The following is a 5,722-nucleotide window of genomic DNA, read 5'->3' as shown; positions in this document are numbered from 1 at the left end:
GGCCCGGGGCACGGGTGGCCCCGTGGGCGGTGTCAGCAGAGCCAGACCTGGGGCGCTGCACCCCCAGGAGGACGCTGGCGGTGGGATGAGGTGACCCTGCCGGGGCACCTCGCAGCACCTCCACCCCTGTCCACGCCCGGGCTCAGCCCCGGTGTGTGGCTCCCGGACACGCCAGCCCGGGGCCACCAGCTGTGTCCTGCTGCCACGAGGGGGCACGGCGGCCACGCGCATGGCGAGGCCACCCGAACCGACGCTTCAGGCGCTCGCCCGCGGCCCTTCGGTTCTCTGGTCTCCCCTCCCCGGCACCCAGGGGGGCTGCACCCTGCTCCCCCCCCGCGGCGGGACGTCCTGCCATGCCTTCGTGTCCCCGGTGAGATGACAGCCGTGTCCTTGGTCCCGCCGTCTGGCTGGCTGGCGGGGACAGGCTCCCGGCCCCCCGCGCTTGGCTGTCTCTCCAGCCCTCGGCCCTGGCCCCCAGCTCACCCTGGCCCCCTTCCAGGCAGGGGCGGGGGGAGCTGGGGGCAGCGAGGACGAGCCCGGCTTCACTTGCTGTCACATCTACCCTCTTCTGTAGCACTTTGGTGGTGGAGACCCGCTCCTACCCCCTCCAGCGCCTGTGCTGGAAGATGTCCCCTGCCCCCTTCATCCCACCCTGTCAGCCCTTTCCACAGGACTGTCCCAGCGCTGGGTCCTCTTTGCTCCACGCATCAAGGTCGGCTCCAGCCTCGTGCTGCATGGGCATGTCCCCACTGCCATCAGTGGGGACCACCTGTGGTCCTGGGCTCATGGTTGCCATGAAGCCCCACCACCTCACACGAGAAGCACCATTCCCACCAGGGATAGCACAACCCCACCTTTGTTCGTGAGTTGGAGCCATCCAGAACGCGTCTTGTAAGCCCTGGCCACCTTCCAGTAGCATCATGATGATCTGCCCCACTCCAAATTCCTCTTGCTGTCTCAGCTGGAGGACTCCTCCTCCACCTCCTGGCCCCAACCCTCTTGAGCAATCCCAGGCTGGCAACATGCTCTGTTCTGCAAGCTCCTTCCCCAGCAGGACAGAAACACAGGACAGGAACCAGGTCACAGCCGCTGTGACCTACTGCCCTCTCCCCTGGGGGAAGAGGCGGCAGGATGTCACCTGGACCGTGGCCCAGTTGGATTCCCCTGAGATCTGTCTTGTGGCCAAGGAGGAGCAACATTTCCTTTGTCCCCATCACCCTAATATCGAGGTAGAAACCCTGTGATGAGCGCAGAAGAGACAGGCAATGGGAGGGTGACGCTGGCCTGGCAAAGCAAGCCTGGCACGGGCACCACACATGCCCAGGGAGATTGGGGATGCAGAACACCAGGCATCAGAAGAGCTGGGAGCACTTTGGAGGGTCACCGAAGGAGCAAGGTGCCTGCAGCCCAAAAGCAGCTCTTGTTTGGAGAACTGTGGTGCAGAAAGGCTGGCTGGCGGAAGGGGATGCCAAGGCTGTGTGGGTGAGTGGGCACAGTGACATGGGTCCTCACTGGGAAAGAAAACCTCAAGGTCAGGCTGGGGAGCAGCTTCCCAGAAGGTGAAACCTCTCCTGAAGCCATGAATGTGGCTGGAAGCAGAGCTGTGTTTTGTAAATACCTGGGGATCCTGCACAGCCTGAAAAAAACAAGTCAGAGGCAGGAATTTTCCAAAGACAAGGAGATTCGTAAAGAGCCAGATCTGGGGTCAGGGTTCAACTGGATGCTCCATGCTGCCAGCAATGCTGTCCTGAGGAGCAGCTCTGGTACTCCCTGAAGTAGCTGCTCCAGCCACAGCACCCCAGGAGCAGAGAGGCCCTGCCAGGAGCTGGGGAGAGGTTTGGGCCGTGCCCACCATCCAGCCAAGGTGCGTGGAACCCCCCAGCAGATGGAGGATCAAAGCCTGGGACTCAGGCTGATCCCACCAACTGCGATGCACAGGATGATGGGCACAAGTTATTGCCTGTGTTTTACAGCAGCAAAACATAAGGCAATCCCCCCAAAAATGTCCTTGGCCATGGCCCAAGGTGAGTTGGGAACAAAGGGATGGAAAATCCTGTGGGCAGAAGGGGAAGAAGATCCGAGCACAAGGAGTTAAGGTGGCCCCTTGGGTGGCTATGGCTCAGCTTGACCATGTCATGGGAGGTGCCCCCAGGCTGAGCTTTGGTAGACCCAGTTTCTGTGTCCTGGGCTTGGGGAAAGATCACGGGGACATTAAAGTGTTGGGTGTAGGAAAGGCTCCCTAGAGCTGAGCCTGGCTTAACTGAATCACAGCCATCTGAGTATCTGCCCTCCCCAGAGAAGAAAGCCACGATAAGAGAGCTCCCACTCCAGCAGCAAAGTCAAACCAGAACCAGTAGAACAGCACAAGTTCAGTGGCAGGACACAAATATTTGATGCTGGGAGTAATTAGTCACTGTCCTCTGCAAGATGCTTTGGGTCAAAATGAGAGTTCATTCCATTATAAATGAGAGTGCAATGGCCTTTGTCACCCCTGAACTGTCTCTGGCCCCAGATGCCAACAGGCTCTAGTGTCCCATCTCTTCACCGCAAAGAAGGATGGACCCAGGTCCATTCCAAGGGCTCTTTGAGGACATGGTGTGCGAGAGAAGGACCCCCACCTGCTTTAGTTAGCAAGGGACACTTCCAGCATCCCCTGTCCTGTGGGCTCGGTGGCCCATGGTAGGTATGCAGCCCATAAGTGACATTCAAGGGAGTCCCAGCCCCATGGTCCCCTCTCCTGAGACAACTGCTCCCAAGGAAAGACTATACCCTGTGGCCTGTGTGAGGAAGCAAATGCTGGCACAAGTCTCTGTCAGCACTGAACAGACAAAAGTCCCCTGTTAGGCACTTGCCTGGGTGGTGTTTCCTAAGGAGATAATAGCCGTGGAAGAAGGACTTGCTGTTTTGGAGAAGATTAAGTACCTGTGGGAACAGTGTGGATGAATCACATCCCTCATGGGCTTAGAGCCCCTGGTAATGGCTTATGGCACTTCAAAAACAATGTCATGAATCTTCCGCAGATGAGATTAGGGAGTAGAACAATTATCTCAAAACCTGTTAGTCATGGGAGGCTCCACAGAGCTGAAGGAACAGCCTAGGGCAAGGGGAGCACTAGGAAGATGTGGTGTCCCCCCCAGGAACCTGAGTGACCAACCCCAGGAAGGGTGTGGGGGGTGGCCGTGGTCAAACCAGCCCCGCTTCCCCTGACAAAGGTGAACTGTAATTAGCAGAACGGGTACAGAAGAGCTCAAGTAGGTCAAAAGGTAATGGGGCTATCACCAGTCGTCTGGGAGGCACCCTTCGGTGTTGAGCAATGGGAATATGAACAAAGCCAGACACTGTCTTCAAAGGAATAGCCACCAAGGTCACCCTAACCGCAGGCTGGCCTTTTGGGGAAGAGCTGGGGAACAGCCAGGGCCAGCAAAGGGTCCTTGTGGTCCAGTCGCACACCACTGGACCTCTTGGTGAGAGTATCCATGGAAAGCCCTGCCTGCAGCTGCCAGAGCACACCATGGTTATCTACAACACCTCTTGAGGTGTCCCACAAGCAGGGCATCCTGAGACCATGTGTGAGGAACTCTGTAAGGGACAGATGAATTGACACCTCTCAAGAGGATGCATGAATTCAGGTTGCAATTTTGGGAATGGCCACATCTACCCTTTGTGAAACACCATCATCAGTACAGACTCCACGTCCTGGCTGTCCCTTTAAAACCCCCTATCCCTGACCCCTCTCCCTTGCATACCCCGGCAGCTCTGGCTTAGCCGGTGCAGTGAGGGATGCTCTCTCAGGAGGCCACTTCTTTGGAAAACAACCTTTCTCCAACGGGATTTTTCAAACCCTGTTGAAGTGATGAAGTAAAGAAGTTTAACAGGATCCTCTTCAGAGCCCAAGTCCCCCCAGGCTCTGCCCTGCGGCCACCTCTATTGTTTTCACTGAGTTCAGTAGTCCAGTGCCACAAGTGAGAGGATTCCTGCAGGACAGCCCGCAGTCACGCTGTTGGGAACATCCCTCCTGCTCCTCTACCTGGCCAGCATTCCCCTGCCTGGAAGAGCTGGGCTGTGAACCCAGCCGGGTCCCATCACCGCACCCTGGCAAAACCACCCCAGCCTGTTTGACATTGCACTTCTGCAGCACTGCCGCCACCATCACTGCTGATGAAATGTGTTTTTATGCTGGTCCCACAGGTTGCTAGTTTCCAAGAAGGATGGCACAGGCATCTGCCACCGCTGTGCCAGGGCTAGCAGGGTCTGACAGGGGTGGCCAGCACTGAAGGCAGCCTGGCAGGCTTCTCTGGGATCGGGGGCTAGTGTTGATCCTGGCCCACGACAACCTCTCGCCCTCCACAGAGAGGGCACCAAGGGTCAGGCCCACGGCAGGGACGCACTAAGGATCACCGAGTACAGAGACTTGGTGAAATATTAAAGCAGGTACTTAATAAGGTGAGCCCAGCGGCAGCAATTACCCTATGTAATAAACCTGGAAAGGAGAGGACTTTGTCCCCCTGGCCGGGGCGGTGCAGGGTACTCCTGCCGGTGCTTGCCGGAGGTGGCACGGTCCTGGCACCCAGCGTGGCATGGCAGCGCTTCCCTCGAGCATCGTGGCACTGGCCGGGGCGAGCCAAGAGCTGACCTTGCCATGCCGCAGCCCCAGAATAACGTGGGTAGCTGGGTGCCTGCTCCAGGTGGCAAACAAAGAACGGGGTGCTGAGGAATGGTTTGGGATCACCCAGAGGTCATTAGACCCACACTGTAGGGAGCAGCTGGGGAGGGGTTCATACCTTCCCTGCCCCCTCTGGGCACCGGCAGAAACCTGAGCGCGACTGGCCAAGGCGCCAGGACACAGGTGGCACGTGGCCAGCGCCCCTATGGTGCTCCCCTGGCAGACAGGCAGGTCCTGGGGACACCACCCTCCCTGGGGGGAGATTGCGCCCTGGGGTCCCGCTGCCCGTGGGATGAGGGCACTGGGGACACTGCTTCTGGCTCTGGCAGCGGGCAGGGGAGCCGCTCTCCTGACAACGGGGCTGAACACTCTGCTTGACATGGGCACTGAGCCAAGCCAGGCTGGGCTGAACCAAGCCAAGCTGAGCTGTGCCAAGCAATGCCATGCTGAGCTGAGCTAAGTTCAACCTAGCTGAGCTGAGCTGTACCTACCTAGGTGGCATGATGTCCCGAGCCATGCTAGACTGAGACGAGCCAAACCAAGCTGTCAAACTGAGCTGCGCCAAGCTGAGTCGAGCTGAGCTGTGCCTGCTTAGGTGGCTGATGTCCTGAGCCATGCTGAGCTGAGCCAAGCCAAGCTGTGCTGAGCTGAGCTGTGCCTACCCAGGTGGCATCATGTCCTGAGCTGTCCTGAACCAAGCTGAGCTGAGCTGAGACAGGCTGCAGGTGGCATGATGTCCTGGGACATGCTGAGCTGAGCTGAGCTGTGCCAAGATGAGCTGTCCCTGCCTGGGTGGCATGAGCTGTGCTGAGCTGAGCTGAGCCGAGCCGAGCCTTGCTTACCTAGGCAGCACAACGTCCCGAGCCGGGCTGAGCTGAGCCGTGCTGAGCCGAGTCACCGGTGTCAGTGTCCTGCTGGGTTCTGGGCTGCCGGTGCCAGCCCCACTCCCCCAGCGTGTGCCCGGGGGATGTGTGCGGGGGGGATGGGTGCCTGGGGGGCGCCGGTGGGATGGGCGCCGGCGGGATGAGGGGGTGCCTGGGGGTGCCGGGCCGCTCCCGG

The sequence above is a fragment of the Athene cunicularia genome, assembly GCF_003259725.1.
Source record: "Athene cunicularia isolate RWA chromosome 11 unlocalized genomic scaffold, athCun1 chr11_part1, whole genome shotgun sequence".
Taxonomy (NCBI): Eukaryota; Metazoa; Chordata; class Aves; order Strigiformes; family Strigidae; genus Athene; species Athene cunicularia.
Note: the sequence above shows the minus strand (reverse complement) of the source record.